This window comes from Benincasa hispida, chromosome 12 (genome assembly GCF_027475165.1).
Source record: "Benincasa hispida cultivar pf3 chromosome 12, pf3_genome.v1.1, whole genome shotgun sequence".
Classification (NCBI taxonomy): domain Eukaryota; kingdom Viridiplantae; phylum Streptophyta; class Magnoliopsida; order Cucurbitales; family Cucurbitaceae; genus Benincasa; species Benincasa hispida.
This window is the reverse complement of record NC_143489.1, coordinates 84,802,174-84,821,572: the sequence shown is the minus strand read 5'-3', so window position 1 is coordinate 84,821,572 and position 19,399 is coordinate 84,802,174.

Sequence of the window (19,399 nt, the reverse complement as noted above, 5' to 3'; positions counted from 1 at the left end):
TGATTGGTCGTAATCATTGATTTCTCCGCTGAACATTATAAAAATTTAAATATAAATTAAAATAAGGATTTAAAAATAAATTTTTTTTTTAAAAAAAAAAAAAAAAAAAAAGTAAACCCACGACGATAACGGAACAAAATTCTGACACGTTCATTTTCATATTTTTATATTTTTTTAGTATTAAGTAAATTCATTTTTGTAGGTCTACTAAATTCATTTTAAATAAAGGCCACCTCTATCAAATTGTTATGAAAATTTGTGTAATTGTAGTGAAATTTCATTGATGGATCAATTATAAAGAGATTAAATCACAAATGTAATTGAATTTTTTTTTTTATCACGTTTATATAAAATACGAATTTTATCAAATTTATGGTTATTATTACTATTATCACTATCTCTGAGGATTAAGCGGTGACAGCAATGGAAATATAAAGATATCCAAATTGATAATTTTTCAATTGGAATCGTAACAATAATGATAGTCATAACGATAACGGTAACGATACGACGTAATTTTCAAACGTAATTGGATTGAACATTCTCAATTCGTCAATCAATTTGCGTTTTTTATTATAGATTTGGATGTGAATCTTATATGTCAATACAAATGTAAAATACGAGTAAATAATAACAAAAATAATTAAATGGGGATCAACTTTTATTGTTTTCGTTGATCTATTACGTTTTTATTTGAATAAATGTAGGAAAAAATGTAAAGCATAAAAAATGGATATTGTATATATTATTTATTAATAAAGAAATAATGTAATGCTCGCAAAAAGTTATTACTTTGGATCCCCAAATTGTGTATATGATTATGATTCTTTTTAACGAGATTGAGAAATTTATTAAATGTCAATTTGTATACACATATGTTTTTGTAGACATTTATTTCTTCAGAAAAAAATAAGACATTTTTTTAATATAATTTAAACTTAGAATTAAAAGATTAAATATGAAATATATTATTAAAAAATTAATTGTTATTGAAAAACACAATCTGTTTTCCATTTTCGAGATAAGGGTCAAAGCTTCCTTGTTTGAATTCCATATAAAGTATGTGTTTGTATATATATATATATATATATATATATTTCGTTTTCTCAAATAATAACATATTTCCAAAATAATAATAATAATAATAATAGTTTAGTCTCTTAGGTATTGATATAGTTTTATTTAATCTTAATAATTTTAAAAGTATTCAAATTAATATTTGTGAATTCGTGTAATCTTATAAAACATTCCTAAATTGCATTTTCTAAGTATTGTCTTCTATTTTTTTTACTACACCATCTATTAAAAAAAAAAAAAAAAAAAAAAAACCTAAATCGAGGGGTTTTAAGTTGAAAATATACTCAAGTCTTAAGAGCCAACTTAAAAGTTTTAAAACCATACAGATCAAATTGAAACTTTATTTATATGGATCATATTTGTATTTTTAGTTCAAAAATATCAGAAATTTTTGACATTGTAAATATAAAACTATATTATAAAAGATGACCTGAACTTTCTACTTTCTGTTAAATATATCCATGAACTTTCAAATGTTTCAAAAACATTTTTAAATTTTCAAAAAGAGTTCAAAATACTTTTACCATTAGTTTTAGATAGAAACCGTTAAAGTTTTATTTAAAAAAATACTCCAAAATTTTCAAAAGTTTCAAAAGTACCCTTTAACTTAAAAAAAAAAAAAAAAAAAAAAAAAATCAAAATGCTCTTACCATTGGTTTGTTGATAAATTTGTTTGAAGTTTTTTTAGTTCGAAAAGAACAAATTTTACAACAAATCACATAGATGTCCTTCATTTTTTTCTTCATATACATACTCTCATTTTATTCTACTCTTCAATTCTTATACAATTGTCTTAGTACACACATACATACGTACGTACGTATGTATATCAAAATTTTAAATCCAAACATAGAATCTCACAAAATTTCAATATCAAATTTCTTTTAATGAATCAAAATCTCTCATTAAAACATAACAAAATGATAAATAATCAAATAAAAAAATGTATTTGGCCTATTAATACACACTCAACTACTAACATACAATTTTGTCAAAACATTTAAGTCTTAAAGTCTATTGGTACTTCCATTATTCTCTTTAATATACCTTAAGCGAAGTGTTTAGTTTTATTTATTTTAGATTAAAAAAATGTTAAATAGTTAACAAAAAAAGGGGAGTAAGAGGATATCGAACAAGAAATGGAAGAAAAATGAGAGAAATAGGAGAGTAAGATGATATTAATAGTTTCTGTTCATATAACTAGTGTTTTTTAACCTTTTTTTTTTTAAGTTTAAAGGTATTTTTAAAACTTTTGACACAAAACATTAATAATTTCTATCCAAAATTAACGGTGAATATAATCTGAACTCATTTTAGAAGTTTATGGATATTTTTAAAATTTTTAAAAGTTTAAAGACATTTTTAATGCAAAATATAAAATGTAGAGGTATTTTGTATAATTTACTCTAAATATAAATACTAATATTGATTTATATTTTTTAAATGTGTATAGTTAAATGACTTTGTGTGAAATTTTTAGTATTGTTGAATTTTAGTCAAAACTTCAAATTTTCAGCAAATTTTTGGTTAATGTCAATAACTTATATTTTAATACAAAGGTAAGTGAGAGCCAACTAATTTGACTCACCTAAAAATTGTATTTTTTTTTTTATATATGGTATGCTTTTGATTAAGATAAGATCTTATGGTGGGTTGTTGGCAACAAAGACTACAAGTTTGGTGGGGAATCATATAGTGAAATATACTCTCTCTCTCCTTTTTCCCCCTTTTTCTCTCACTAGAGTTGCCTTAAAATGAAGATTTAATGTGACAAATATAAAATAATAGAGGGAGTTGGTAGGGAAAAGATTTTTGAGTTAATGAACTATTTGTATCAATTCTCTTAACTTTTACTTTAGTACCACTTGAAATTATAGAAAATTATACTTTTTGTTAATCACTTGTTTTTTTTCTTAATGTCTCTAAACTACAAAAATAAATTTTTACATTTAAGAATTATAGTTTAAACTATTAGGACAACAATCCTCCACATATCTTTTTAATGATGTGATATTGTCATAAACTTTCGTGATTTTGCTTTTGGTCTCACTCCAAAATGTCTCATACAATTTGAGATAGCTGTCTTTCCTTATATTATGATCATTCTCTTATATCGTAAATGTGGAACTTTGATCACATTCATAACAATCTTTCTCTCGAACAATGGACTATTGAGTCTCCCTTCAAATAGTCATATATTCGTTTAACTCTTCTAGGCTCATTCCTCTTCATCGGAGCACACTGCCTATTCGATAGAGTTCAACCACAAATCACATTGTGACTCCTTTTGAGTTTCACTACATCTCTATTCAATACTGGAGGATTCTATCAACATGGCTAAGCCAAGTGCACAACTTTAATACTAGTTGGAGAAAAAAACTCTCACTGCTATCACAAAAATAAGTAGAAATTGAAAAATTAAAATAAAGCAAAAAAAAAAAAAGAAGAAGAAGAAGAAAGAAACACAAGAATTTACGTGAAAAAACTCCAAACTCAGAGGGCAAAAAGGGAAAAAAATAAAAGGAAATTAAGAGAAAGAAACAAAAAAGAATACACGAGAATTTACGTGAAAAAGCTCCAAACTCAGAGGAAAATCATGTCCTACCATAAAAGAAATTCATTAGGTGAAAAATTGTTACAATCACAAAATATTCCCTGTCTCGTCCTAATTACAAAAACACTCTTTCCAGAATTTTGTACTACTCACATATTTTCTCCCTCTCAAACGGGAGAATATAAGAAAGATAAAAATTAAAATAACTTGAGTTAACATACTTAAGTTTAAAGTGTTTTTAACTTAGACAAATTAAAATAAAAAACCATAGACTTTTTTTGTAGTATTTGGAATTCATCACTTCTTTAGTACCTTTTTATGTGGGACAAACCGCTCTTTCAATACTTTACCAAAATCCAACCAAAAAAAAACTTGTAAAGTATCATTATAGAAAGCAAAATTAAGAATGCATTTGATATAACTTAATATTTCATTACATGTCCGTAAAAGAACGTAGTTTCATATGTCTTCTTTACCAATTTTGTTACGCCGCACCTAAGAAAGATAATTTATATATAAGATTATAAGTAACGACAACACTTTATTATTAGTAATAATTTATTACGAATCTAATATAATCGAATAATAAATTATGTGTAGTTTGTTGAAATTAGATACCTAATATTAATTATGACAATAGGTATTAAAGTTCAACTTATTTTTCTTTTAAAAATCGTGTATTTGTTATGCCATTGTAACATAGATAATATTATAAGTATTATAAATATTATAAAAATAAATAGACCCTCGTTGCTTAGTGTTCTAAAAGTCACGTGTCAATTTTATGTTGTCCAAGTATCTTGTAGTTATTCATGTTGGTGTACATGTAAGACCACATCCTATTTGCCACTTTGCCTATAAATAGTGATATTTGTTAGATCTTAAAATCACACATTTGTGAGAAATTCACTCCAAATTTTCCCTAAAATTTCATATTATTAAAATTTCATAATTTTAGTTATTTTATTTTATTATTATATTATATTATTTACTTATTTATTATTATATTATATTTTCTCCATATCCGTTGTGCTCCTCAGTTTCACAATACGTTATCTTATCAACACGAGTTCCTGTTGCTTCCATTGTTGAAGGTAGGTCCTCAAGATATGTCGATTTTTTTTCTTTATTATAATTAATAAATTAAATGTTACTTTGCATATTTAGTATATATTAAATTTCTAATATAAATACAATGTTTTTGTGATAGTGTTGTCATGACAAGCCTTACAAAATTAGAATTTGCAACCCTTGACATTAATGTCAATAATTATTTCTCACGAGTGCTTGATGCTGAAATTCACATGGATGCTATGAACTTGGGAAACAATTAAAGAACGAAATACAACATCCAGTCAAGACAAAACAAAAGTTATGATTTTCCTTCGTCATTATCTCCACAAGAGATTAAAAATTGAGTATCTTACAATAAAAGATCCTTATATCTTGTGAAAAAATTTGAAAGAAAGGTATGATCATAAAAAAAAAAAAACAATTATTCTTCCTAAAGCTCGTTATGAGTAGATGCGTTTAAAGCTACAAGATTTTAAATCAGGAAGTGGTTAATACAACATCCAGTATGATTTTCTTTCGTCATTATCTCCACGAGAGATTAAAAATTGAGTATCTTACAATAAAATATCCTTATATCTTGTGAAAAAATTTGAAAGAAAGGTATGATCATAAAAAAAAAACAATTATTCTTCCTAAAGCTCATTATGAGTAGATGCGTTTAAAGCTACAAGATTTTAAATCAAGAAGTGGTTACAACTCCGCATTATTTAAAATCAGTTCAAAATTGTTGTTATATGGAAAGAAAATTACTTATGCTAATATATTATAGAAGACATTTTCTATATTTCATGTCTTGAATATGCTCCTACAGTAGCAATATTGAGATAAAAGTTTTAAACAATATTCTGAACTAATTTCATGTCTTTTCATGGCCAAACAAAGTAACGAGTTATTAACAAAGAATCACGAATCTCGACCAATTGAACAACATCATTTCCTGAAGTGAATGTTGTGAATGTTAATAATCATGGTCAAGGTCGTGGTTATTGTCAAGGTCGTGACCGTGGCAGAGAAAGAAATAATTATTATTTTCGTGGTGGTCATTCTAATCATTCAAATTTCAAAAGAACCATACAAAATGATGATCACAAAGAAAGAACTCCATAAGATAAGGTTCAAAGAGTGTTGAAAATAAATGTTTTTGATGAGGAATGACTAGGGGCATTGGTCACGTACCTATCGTACGTCAAAACACTTAGTTGATCTCTATCAAGCCTCCCTAAAGAAAAAAAGAGAAAAATGTGGAAGTAAATGTTGCATACTAGGATAATGACATATTTGAACCATCCGATATGACAATTTTGGATGTGGCGGACTTCATTGAATCTCCTCAAGAGAAGATTGACACAGTTGATGGAATTTCAAGTGTTTCTTTTGACTTTGAGAATATCTAGACTTAATATTGTTGTCTTAAGTATCTTCATGTTTTTTTAGTAACTTTTGTATATTTTAAGTGTTGTTTTTCTTATTGTAATTATTTTTTTTTAATGAAGAAACATAGATCATTTTCATTTGTTCGGTGATTAAAAAATGAGCAAAAGGATCTATGTCTAGCAGACAACGCAACTACACACACAATACTTACTAATAAAAAAAATACTTTTTCAAATTGACAACGTTGAAAGGAAAAGTAAATACAATATTAGGTTGTGCAAACTTGATCAAAGGTTTTGAAAAAGCAAATATTATTTTGTCTAGAGGAACAAAATTTACAATTGACAATGCATTGTTCTCTAGTTAATCAAAGGGAAATCTTCTAAGTTTTAAAAATATACATTGAAATTAATAGTAATAGTTATCATATTGAGATTGATTAACTTAGAAGATTTCAATGTATATCTTTAAAACTTAGAAGATTGATAGTAATAATTATCATATTGAGATTGATTAACTTAGAAGATTTCAATGTATATCTTTAAAACTTAGAAGATTTCAATATGATAACTATTAATAGTTTTTATATTGAGATTGATAATAAGAATAATGTGAAATATCTATATATTGTCTTTACTGTCTCAAATGAAAAACATATATTGGAAAAGTTGTCTACTTTATCTTCTGGATTGTATTATACTCATATACGAGTAATTGCAATATATGCAATAATGAACCTGAAGTTCATGAATCTAGATATATTTTCTATTTGACATGATAGATTAGGTCATCTAGGGTCTATAATGATGAGAAAAATTATTGATAATTTAAGTGAATACCCATTAAAGAGCCAGAAGATTCTTCAATCTAATGCATTATCATGTGATGTTTTTTCTCAAGAAAAATTAATAATTAGACCATCACTAGCTAAAGTGGGAACTGAACCACTGACATTTTTAGAATGAACTCATGGTGATATATGTGGACGTATTAATCCACCAAGTGGACTATTTAGATATTTTATAGTATTAATAGATGCATCTAGTAGATGGTCATACGTGTGCTTATTATTAAGTCGAAATCTTGCATTTGCAAGATTACTTGCTCAAATAATTAAATTAAGAGCACAATTTTTTGATTATACAATTAAGATCATTCGTCTTGATGGTGCTGGTGAATTTACATCTCAAGCTTTTGATAATTATTGTATGTCAATTGGGATAAGTGTTGAACATCTTTAGCTCTTGTTCATACACAAAATGATTTGCAGAATCATTTATAAAATGCTTCCAATTAATTGCAAAATCATTACCTATGAGAGTTAAGCTTCTTTCACGTATGGGGATATGCTATTTTGCATGCAACACCACTTGTACGCCTTAGGCCGGTAGCTTATCATAAGTACTCGCCATTACAATTAGCTTATGATCATGAGCAAAATATTTCCCATCTGAGAATTTTTGGATATGCAGTATATGTTCCAATTGCTCCATCACAATGCACTAAAATGGGTCCTCAAAGGAGGTTAGGAATATATGTTCGATATGATTATCCATCAATTATTAAATATCTTGAACCCCTAACGAGTAATGTATTTACTGCACGATTTACTAATTGTCATTTAATTGAGACAAATTTTCCAACATCAGGGAGATGAATTAAGAAATTGGAAAAAGAAATTACATGGAATGCATCGTTATTGTCTCATTTAGATCCCCGTACAGATTAAATGTGAACTCGAAGTTCAAAAAATAATTCATTTGCAAAATATAGCAAATCAATTATCAGATGCATTTATAGATGCAAAGAAAGTAATTATATCACATATACCAGTTGCAAATGTTTCATAAAAAAATTGATATCCCAACATAACAAGTTGTCACTAATAAGTATGAAACACGCCAGAAACGTGGTAGACCAGTGGGTTCCAAAGACAAAACGAAAATTAATTAATAATAAAAAAAATATTTGGTTAAGGATGTAAATATCCATGAAGAAATCCTCGACATGACAATGTTTTTTTCCCATTGGGTTTTTCCTAGTAAGGTTTTAACATGACATATTTCATATATATATATATATAGACATCTAAGAGGGAGTATTATAAATATTATAAAAACAAATAGATGCTCATTGCTTAGTGTCCTAAAAGCCATGTGTTAACCTTCATGCTATCCATGTGTCTTGTAGTTATTCATTCTTAGTGTCCATATAAGACCCATCCTACTTGACATGTTGCATATAAATAGTAACATTTGGTGGATCTTAAAATCACACGCATTAATGAAAAATCCACATAAAAGTTCCACTAAATTTTCATATTATTATATATACATAATTTTAGTTATTTTATTTTATTATTGTATTATATCATATTTATTTATATATTATTATATTATATTTTCTCTATATATTGTGTTCTGTCACGCTCCTCAATTTTACAACAATAAGTTAATTGATAGGTGTATATCCTTTGTTGGATTGAAACTAGGCGAAATAAAGAGGCCAGGTCCTGAGTCCAACTTCTTTCAATAATGTATATGTGATATTCAATAATTGTACGAGTGGAATCTTTAAAAGAAAAAAAAACACGAGTATTTAAATAAAAGTTCTAAAATAGTTGTTAGAATATGTTATTGAATTTTGTTTGTTTAATATTACTTTGGTTCATGTACTCTTGATGTTGGTTTATTTTGGTCTTTATATTTTTTAAAATATTCATTTTGGTTCCTATACTTTCAATTTTGATTCATTTTGGTTCATGTACTTTGAAAATGTTCGTTTTAGTTCTTATACTTTTAACTTCGGTTCATTTTGGTCTTGGTATTTTTAAAAAGTGACTATTTTAGTCTATTCATTTTCGTTTTAAAGGACTAAAATGATCGTTTTTCTTCTTTAAATTCAAGGACCAAAATAAGTCAAACTTGGAAGTGCAGGGACCAACATGAATATTTTGAAAGTATAGGGACTAAAATGAACAAAAATTAAAAGTTTAGGGACCAGAATGATTTTTTTTAAAACACATGGGCTAAAATGAACCTAAAATATAAGAATCAAAGTGGTATTTAAACTAATTTTGTTTGACATATGTATTATTTAAATATGCATTTATCTTATAAGTTTTTTTTAGTGTAGTTGGTGGTAGGGTGTTTGAACCACATATCTCATGATTACTAATATACTCATATGTCAATTAAGCTATGCTTGTTTTATAAGTTTGATTTGGAAGTTCGATTTATGTGAATTTTACATATTCTGTTGATTATTTCCTTTATTGTGAAATTTTATATTTTACTTATTGTATTATAATTGTTGTATCTTATTTTTTCCTTATTTGTAATTATTTTATTCTTTCCTTATTTGTATTTCATTGACCGTCATCATCCAGAACCCCATGCAAATGGTTCATCCTGTGTTGGATCGGTTTGCCCTACGTTGGAAAAATAACCCTATGCGGAATCTGCTTGCCTAGGCCAGAAAAATCACCTCAAGCCAAATCTCCTAGCCCAACGTCGTAAAAAAAGTCCCGCGCCATATCTGCTCGCCACATGTCGAAGATGTGTCGGATCTGCTCGTCCCGAATCGAAAGATTCGCTCTATGCATTGGATCTGAGGAAGAAGGCGACGACTAGATCTTGGTAGGCGTGTCGTCGACGGTGGCAAGGTGGACGGATGGAGGGAGATGACAATGATGGCAAGGTGGACCAACAGAGGGAGGTGGTGACAGTGGCAAGGTGGATAGAGAGAGAGCCAACAACGGAAAGATGAAAGAGAGAATTTTGAGAAGAAATTGAAGAAGATGAAGTGTGGGTTTGGAAATGAAAAGATGAAGTGTGGGTTGGATATGAAAATATGAGAGAAAAATGAAATTATTAAAAATAAATCATTAACGGAGGTGGGTGAGATATGAAAAGTTTTTCCACTTTTGCATGAAAGAGAAATGAAATTATTAAAAAGAAATCATTAATGAAGATGAGTGGGATATGAAAAGTTTTTCCACTTTTACATTTTTTTTTTTAATGTTTTGAGGGTTAAATAGTAAAAGACCATTTATTTTCTTGAAAATATGAAGTTCATTATGACATATATGAACGAAATAAAAAGTTCAAGACATAAGTATAATTTTGGGTTATAATTAAGGCTATATGTGTAGAAATCCCTAAAAATAATTATGAAGTGAAAATTTTAACATTAATTTTAATCATGTGAAAGAATAGTGAAACTTAATTAATTATAATTATTTTGATTCTTTTAGATAATTAATACACATTTACTACAGACTAAAATTAAGTATTTAGAGAAAAAATAATGTTAAAAATGTAGATTTTGAAATTTAAGAATCAAATTTAAACAAAATTTAAACTTCGAGGATAGAATTGTAACACTAAAGATATGTTGATGAAATTTAAATCAAACTTCAAACTTAGGAACTAAAATAATGATATTTTGAAACCTACATCCAAATGAAAGTTAAATCCAAAACTTATAGAGAAAAAAAGAAGTAATTTTCCTTAACATCATCAATGTACTAGATTTTAAGGGCACTTACAAAAAGAGCAAAATAAATTGCATTTATTAGGTTCATAAGTCACATGTTTATTGTTTGTAAAAATGACAAAAATGGACCCCAATCCACATGTAAATGATGCAAAAACGCAGTCATATACTTGGTATACTACTGATATACCCTTGATATATTTGATACACTACTAAGATACATTTAATATCCTTGATATCTTTGATACACTTATATACTACTGATATACATTTGATACACTCTTGATATACATTTGATATACTGATTACATGTTATGAAGGCAAAAACACATGAAACTAAAACCAAACATATACATTAAAGATCTGAGCCCAACGAATTCATGTTGTCTCCTTAAGACAAATTGACTCACCCTAGTGCTGAGTTTAGAGAGTAATTGTCTCCCAGGATAGAACAGATCACCTTTCTTATGGATGTAGCACCCCGTCCACAAGATCAATGAACTAAACTTTGTGGATATACCGAACTTGCACAAATTTATAAAAAAATGAGGAAAGTTTTATGAGAGAAAAAATGCTTATAGAAAATGTTTAAAAAAAATTGAAGAAATGACATATTTATAGACTAATTTGTGGCCATTCAAATAGCCGTGTCCTTTCTTCAATTTGATTATTTATGAAAGGAGACAACCATTTATCAAAGAATACAACTTATGGAATTGAAAAGTAGTAAACATTCAGTATTTCCCAACGAAGAACCTGCATTGAGATAAGTAGTAAACACTTTGAACTTTCCTTAGTGATGATGTCTTGAACTGTCAACCGCTCTAGACTAAGACAATTGAAGTCACACAGTTTCTCATTATAACAAATTTTGTTCTCATCATTGTGTTTATTTTGGCCTTGAACACCGCCTGGTCTCATGAGTGTTTTAGAGAATTCATCTTAAAATTCTCATAGAAACGGCCCCTTCACACTCAAATAGGTGATTCCTATAAAGAACATCGTATATGCTCTTTTCAACAACTTATAAAAATCATTAAAAGCACAATGCTAACCCTAAAACCACACATGCACTGTCTCATCATCCTTAGAATGGGTAAGAGAAAATTCAACGCAGTGCTCACTAAGTTATCCAGAGGTTCATTTGCCCATTGAACCTAGAACTTGGGATCTCCAGTCAACTAGGTCGAGTTGTCTCTCTGGTTAAATTTTTAAAATTTAAAACTTTAATCTCATTCTCCTTGATAAACTTTCAACCAACTCTCTAGTTAGGTTTTTTGCAGGTGGATCTGCAATATTATCTTTTGACCTTACAAAGTCAATTGTGATAATTCCACTAGAAAGTAGTTGTCTAATTGCATTAAATCTTCATCATATATGTCAAGACTTATTATTATTTATTAAAAAGGTCACTTTAGGAATACTATACAAATATTTTGTAGCCCACTCAAATATATTCTAACATCTTCTTAAATTGTATCCAATATTCTAAAACTTAGATTATCAACTGGGAATAATCACTTTTTCCAAATACCTCACAATAACATAAGACTTTAAGAAAGTTTCAACCTTTTCATAATTCACAAGGAATTTCCTATATTTTCATATATGGAATTCCATATAAAATATAATTAACCTTCCACTATGGGGAGACACATTCACAAAATGTGTCTTATCCCAATTTTGGAATCAATTATTTTATATATCAAAAAATTTCTGACTATAAATTTCATTGCTATGACATCTTCTGTCTTATATATATATTATTTTTCTCAAATGATTCCCATAGTTTTTTTTTTTCAAATCCACAACTACACACATTATATAGTGTGTTATCTAGTCCACTCAAAATGTGGCTCTTACATAAATATTTTATATATGTTTCTATGCCTCAAGTGTAAGCAACCGATTTCTCCTTCAACATTATAATAGCATTTATTTTTTGAAAAAAATTTGTCATATTCCAAGTTGCAAGGGAGATTGGAATATCTCGTTGTCATCATTTGAAATCAAATTTCTCATCATTTTTCTTCTATGATTTCCACCAATGGTACAATAATTTCGCATTATTGATGACATTTATGTGAAACTAATCACCAAATATTTGTGAAACAAAGTAAATAACTTTACCAAATAAGTTTTCACAGAGTTAAAATCAAATAAGGCAGCAAATAAAGTTGAAATATTATTAATAATTATTGAAACATAAAACAACATGAAATCCTAATGCTTGATACCTATTATGCATAATAGTAACAATGGACTACAATAAGCCAATTAAAAAAAATATTACATAAACAATGCAACACTTTGGCCATACATATAACTAATATACATATTATCCTTTATCAAACATGTTTTACACGCAACAAAATTCACATAATAAAGTGTTTATATCCAATAAAATTCATTTCTTTACTGTCCATTCAAATCCAACATAATCATTAAATAAAACATTCATAACAAAATGGTTATAGGTACTAAAATATTGATAAAACTGCACCATAATCGTGTATATTTATAATTCGAACAATTTCAATATCTTTTTAAACCACAAAACAATTGTGCAGTAGAATCTAGATATCTAAAACAACATATATAAAAAATATATGAACAAAATTAATTTCTAAAACATAATATGTAAAGCACATGTACATAAAATTATATCAATGATGAAGACATATTTTTAATCTATGAAAAAATGATATAAGGTGGATTGTCTCTCCTAAAACAGACCACCAAAAATTGTGTGTAAAACAAAATCAATAAAGAATGTGTATATATAATAGAAAGAAATTATTTGAGTGAATGTTATAGGACGGGAAAAATTCACAAAATTCTTCTTCAAATTACTTTTCTGATGTGATGAAAAGTAAAATTACAGAACCAAGAATTAAAATTTTAAAATTAAAATATAAATTCAAAATCAATCTGTAATTTTGAAATACACAACAAAATCCATGAAGAAGCGAAAGAAAATATTTGAAAACCAAAAAATCTCATACTGCAAATGTCAGAAAAAAGGAAATTGCACCCAAAGAAATCACCAATATTCACAAATTGCACATTAGAACTTCACTCAATTGAAAATCAGACAATTAATAAAAACCAGAATATTGACTTTTTTGATGCACGCGGTGCTATATGATAACATTTTCTTCAAATTATTATTATTATATGTCGGCAGTGGATAAATCAAACTAAACAAAACAGATTAAAGATGAAGTTTTATTTTATTATGAAATGAAGACAAAGGTTTTAGTTTTAAAATAGATTCAACAAGAATTGCAGATACACGATAAATGACTTTAATCACACATAAGACCTAGATGCAGCAAATTTGCCTTAAGATTGTTATGAAGGTAAAAGCACATGAAACTAAAACCAAACATATACATTAAAGATTCGAGTTCAACGAATTCACGTTGTTCCCTTAAGACAAATTTATTCACCTAGTGCCTGAGTTTAGAGAGTAATTGTCTCTCAAGATAGAACATATCACCTTTCTTATGGATGTAGCACTCCGTCCACAAGATCAATGAATTAAACTTTGTGAATATACCAAACTTGCACAAATTTATAAAAAAAGGAGGAAAATTTTATGAGAGAAAAAATGCTTATGGAAAAAAATTAAGAAAACAAATTGAAAAAATGACATATTTATATACTAATTTGTGGTTATTCGAATAGTCGTGTCATTTCTTCAATTTGGTTATTTATGAAAGGAGTCAACCATTTATCAAAGAATGCAATTTATGGAATTGAAAAGATGTAACCTACATGAAGAGTTACGTACCATTATTCCAACATTACATTCCTCGAGTATATCAATCAATTGATGGCTAATGTTCTTTTATTTAACAACAGCCATGTATTTCCTTTCATTTGTTTGTCGCTAGTGCAAATAAAAAAGAAAAACCTTGAAATAATCAAAATATTGAATCCTATTGAATTTCTCCAATATAATTTTATCTTCGGTATATAAATGTTTATTTTTCCAATTGAAGAATGAGAAATTTTATTTTGGAGGAATGCCTTTTTTGCTTCTTTTCTCTTGTATTCAGTATATATATTGGTATATAGAGTCTTTTCACTTATATACACATTGTTCTTCAATGTGGTTTCACAACAATAGAAAAGGAATAAAGGAATAGGTACACATGGCTTGCTTTAGTTGGTGGAGTGGAATAATTCTAACTAATTCACAACAGATTTTGGGGACTCACATTCTGATTATTCTTCCACCTTCCCTTTTCCTTTTCTATCTTTATTTGCCTCCCTAACATCCCCCCTCAAAATGGAGGGTACTTCAAGTACTCCTAGTTTGGATCTAAGTGTGTAGAATTGGGAATTGTTAAGTGGTTTGGTGAGACAATCAGCTAGTTGGTCTGTCGAAGGAACGTAGCGGATGATAATTTCTCCTTTTAGGATATGGTCACGTACAAAGTGGATGTCAACTTATACATGTTTAGTTTGACAGTGGAACACAAGATTTGCGGCTAACGCTCCTGCCTCACATCATATTGTCGGTCAAGCATTTGTTTTTAAGCCCATCTCACTGAGTAGTTGTTGAAGCCAAAGGACTTCAGATGTAACATGGGCTAATGCTCTGTATTCAGATTTTGTACTCGACTGTACAACTACCGTTTGCTTCTTTGATGACCATGAGACAATGTTATTCCCTACAAATGTGCAGTAGGCAGCAACCGACTTTCTGTCATCGAGATTGGAGGCCCAATTAGCATCTGAGTAGGCAGAAATGTTAAGTTCAAGCTTGGTTGGAAGTAGAGGCCATAGTGTTTTGTGCCGCTGACATACTGAAGTACTCGTTTAGCTGCCTGCCAGTGTACATCAGTTGGTGTCTGAAGGAATTGGTTTAGTTGGTTGACTGCATAGGTGATATCCGGTCGTGTTTGTGTTAGGTACTGAAGAGAGCCTATGGTGCTGCGATAGATGTATGGATCGGAGATGGGTTTCCCATCGTTCTTGAATAGTTTTCTGCCTTGCAAACTTGGTGATGGGATTAGTTTCACATCAATTTGCAATTTGTGCAGTAGATCATCCACATACTTGGATTGATTCATCAGTAGACCAGACTCTAGGTAGTGAACTTGCATGCCCATGAAGTAACGAAGATGTCCCAGATCCTTAAGTGCAAACTGAATATCAAGAGTTTCGATTAGTTGCTCCGTTAGTTTAGGATTGTTACCTGTGATAATGATGTCGTCGACATAAACAAATAGAAAGATTATTGATGCCATCGTTCTGTAAATAAACAGTGAGGTGTCCGATCGAGACTGATGGAATCCCCACTATATTAGGACTGAGCTGAGGGCAGTGTTCCATGCCCATGGAGCTTGTTTTAGGTCGTAGATGGCCTTATCAAGTTTGTAGACATGGTTCGGATATTGAGCATTGACATACCCCGGTGGCTGGCACATATGTACATCCTCTGTGAGCTTACCATTTAAGAATGCATTGTTGAAGTCAAGTTGTCTGAGGGACCGACCTTGTGATACAGCAACACTGATTACTACTCAGATTGTTGAGGACTCCACGACAGGGCTAAACGTCTCAAAGAAGTCTACACCATGGTGTTGATGAAAGCCCTTTGCAACTAGTCAGGCCTTATACCGTTGAATTGAACCATCCATATTCCTTTTTAGTCGAAATATCCACTTGTTGCCAAGTATATTGTACGATGGGGAAGGTGGGACCAGTGTCTATGCTTGTTCTTCACGAGAGCTGAGTATTCCTCATCCATAGCTTTCTTCCACTAAAGAGTTGCAAGTGCAACTATGATTCTTGTGGGCTCTGTTTGAGATCAATTGGTAGCTTTGCTTGTCAACCAGGATTTGAGTTTAAATATGCCAGCCTTAGATCTGGTTATCATAGGGTGAGTAGGAACTTGTAAGGGGTGGGAGGAGATGGCAGTTTTTGGTGAAGTGGCCAATGACGGGTTGTCTGAAGGATATAGTATATGTGGTATATTGGGGATGACATGTTGGTCTGAGCTGGTTTGAGTCGGAATAATGGTGAGTGATGGGCAGAACTTAATGATGGAGAGGGATTTGGATTATGGTAGGATGTATGGCCTGGAGAGGATGTTTAGTTTATGGTAGTTAGAGCGTGGTCGGAAATGGATAGAGGTATAGGATTCATTTGTGGGGATGGTTTTGACTGAGGTAGGCTATTGAGTACTGTTTTGAGGCTTGGGACTAAGGACTCAGCTATCATTGGGGCTATCGCCTGGGCGATCTTGCTAAACAATGGAGTCTCAGCGATCATGGGGTTCTTCATTGTGTTGATCATTCTAAATGATGGAGTTTCACCGATTTTGCTAAGTGATGGAATCTCAGTGATCATTGTGTCGGTCGTCTGGGCGATCGTTCTAAACGATGAGAGCTGAGCGATCGTGTTGTCTGTCGTCTAGACAATCGTGCTAAGTGATGGTGACTTAGCAATCATTATGTCTGTCGTCTGGGGGATCGTTTTAAACGATGGAAGCTGAGCGATCATGTTGTCTGACATTTGGGCAATTTTACAAAGCGATGAGAGCTCGATCGTTGTGTCTATCGCCTGGGCAATCGTGGTAAATGATGGGGATGCAAATGGGAAGTCTTTCTCATTGAACTTCACATGTCTACTGGTATATATTCAGCCCGATGGACTTAGGCATCTGTATCCCTTGTGGTGTGAGTTGGGACCAATGTACACGCATTTCTCTTAGTGTAGTTGGAATTCTGACTGTGGTATGACCTTAGATAGGGAAAGCAAGCACATCCAAATGTCCTGAGATTGAAGAAATCAAGGTTAGAGCCAAACATTACATTGACGAGTGATTTACCTTACAGCACATTTGTAGGCATTTCATTGATAAGGTAAGCTGCTGTTGAGAATGCCTCCCATTAAAAGGATAGAGGCATGGACGCTTGTGCAAGCAGCGTGAGTCCAGTTTCGACTATATGTCGATCATACGCCTGGGCGATCTTGCTAAACAATGGAGTCTCAGCGATCATGGGGTTCTTCATTGTGTTGATCATTCTAAATGATGGAGTTTCACCGATTTTGCTAAGTGATGGAATCTCAGTGATCATTGTGTCGGTCGTCTGGGCGATCGTTCTAAACGATGAGAGCTGAGCGATCGTGTTGTCTGTCGTCTAGACGATCGTGCTAAGTGATGGTGACTTAGCAATCATTATGTCTGTCGTCTGGGGGATCGTTTTAAACGATGGAAGCTGAGCGATCATGTTGTCTGACATTTGGGCAATTTTACAAAGCGATGAGAGCTCGATCGTTGTGTCTATCGCCTGGGCAATCGTGGTAAATGATGGGGATGCAAATGGGAAGTCTTTCTCATTGAACTTCACATGTCTACTGGTATATATTCAGCCCGATGGACTTAGGCATCTGTATCCCTTGTGGTGTGAGTTGGGACCAATGTACACGCATTTCTCTTAGTGTAGTTGGAATTCTGACTGTGGTATGACCTTAGATAGGGAAAGCAAGCACATCCAAATGTCCTGAGATTGAAGAAATCAAGGTTAGAGCCAAACATTACATTGACGAGTGATTTACCTTACAGCACATTTGTAGGCATTTCATTGATAAGGTAAGCTGCTGTTGAGAATGCCTCCCATTAAAAGGATAGAGTGGACGCTTGTGCAAGCAGCGTGAGTCCAGTTTTGACTATATGTCGATGTTTGCACTCGGCTCGGCCATTTTGTACAGAGGTGTACGGACACGATTTTCTGATTAAGATGCCTTTTGAGTCATAGAGGCAATGAATTATGTCATACTCTTTACCATTGTCTAACTGGAGCATTTTAATCCCTAATTTGAATTGAGTATTGATGAGTTGTGTAAAATGATTGAATGCAGACAATGTATCACTCTTTTGGTTCATGGGGTATATCCATACATATCTACTGTGGTCATCCAAGAATAGTACATAGTACCGATACCCATCGATAGAGTCAATCGGAGTTGGTCTCCATACATCTGTGTGTATTAAGTTAAACTTGTTTGATGCTCGAGATTGAGAATTTGGAAATGGTAAAGTACTTGCTTTTCCTAATTGACATGAGTCACAAAATTAATTTTCTTCATTAGATTTGAAAGGTAAATTACATTCTCTAATGATATAGTCTAATGTCTTAGTCGACAGATGTCCTAATCTTTTGTGCCAGATAGCTCTTGACTCAACTACATTTATCCTAATTCCTGATAGAACTAGTGCAGCCGGTGATTATTTCTGTACAGAGCAGGTCCTCCTCTCTTAGCAGTGTCTTTCAGTACTTCAGTTCCTTGTAGTCGGTACAGTCCTTTGTCAAGCTCCCCTTTCAGCAGTGTTTTGCCCGTAGCCTCGTCCTTGATGACACAACAATCAGTGTGAAATTCAATAACCACAACATTGTCATGAGCTAGCTTGGATATACTAATCAAATTCTTTGAAATGTTAGGTACACATAGGACATCATTTAGTATAAACTCATTTCTTCCATCAGACAAGTAAGATTTACTAGTGTGAGAGATATGCAGTTTTTCTCCATTACCTACAATAACCAGTTCATTACCTCCATACTCAGTTGGATTGTTGATATTGTTGTAGTCGGGTGTTACATGATTTGTAGCTCCACTGTCAATATACCAATTAGGATCATCTATTGTCTCCAGTGTGGCCATGAAGGGGTTGGAGGTCTGTGAGGCCGTGAATACAGCCACAGTATTGTTGTTGGAGCCAATCGACCCATGATTACCTCTGCCTTATCTATTGTTCTGAGAGTATTCTTTATCAAATCAATGATAGCATACCAAGGCTGA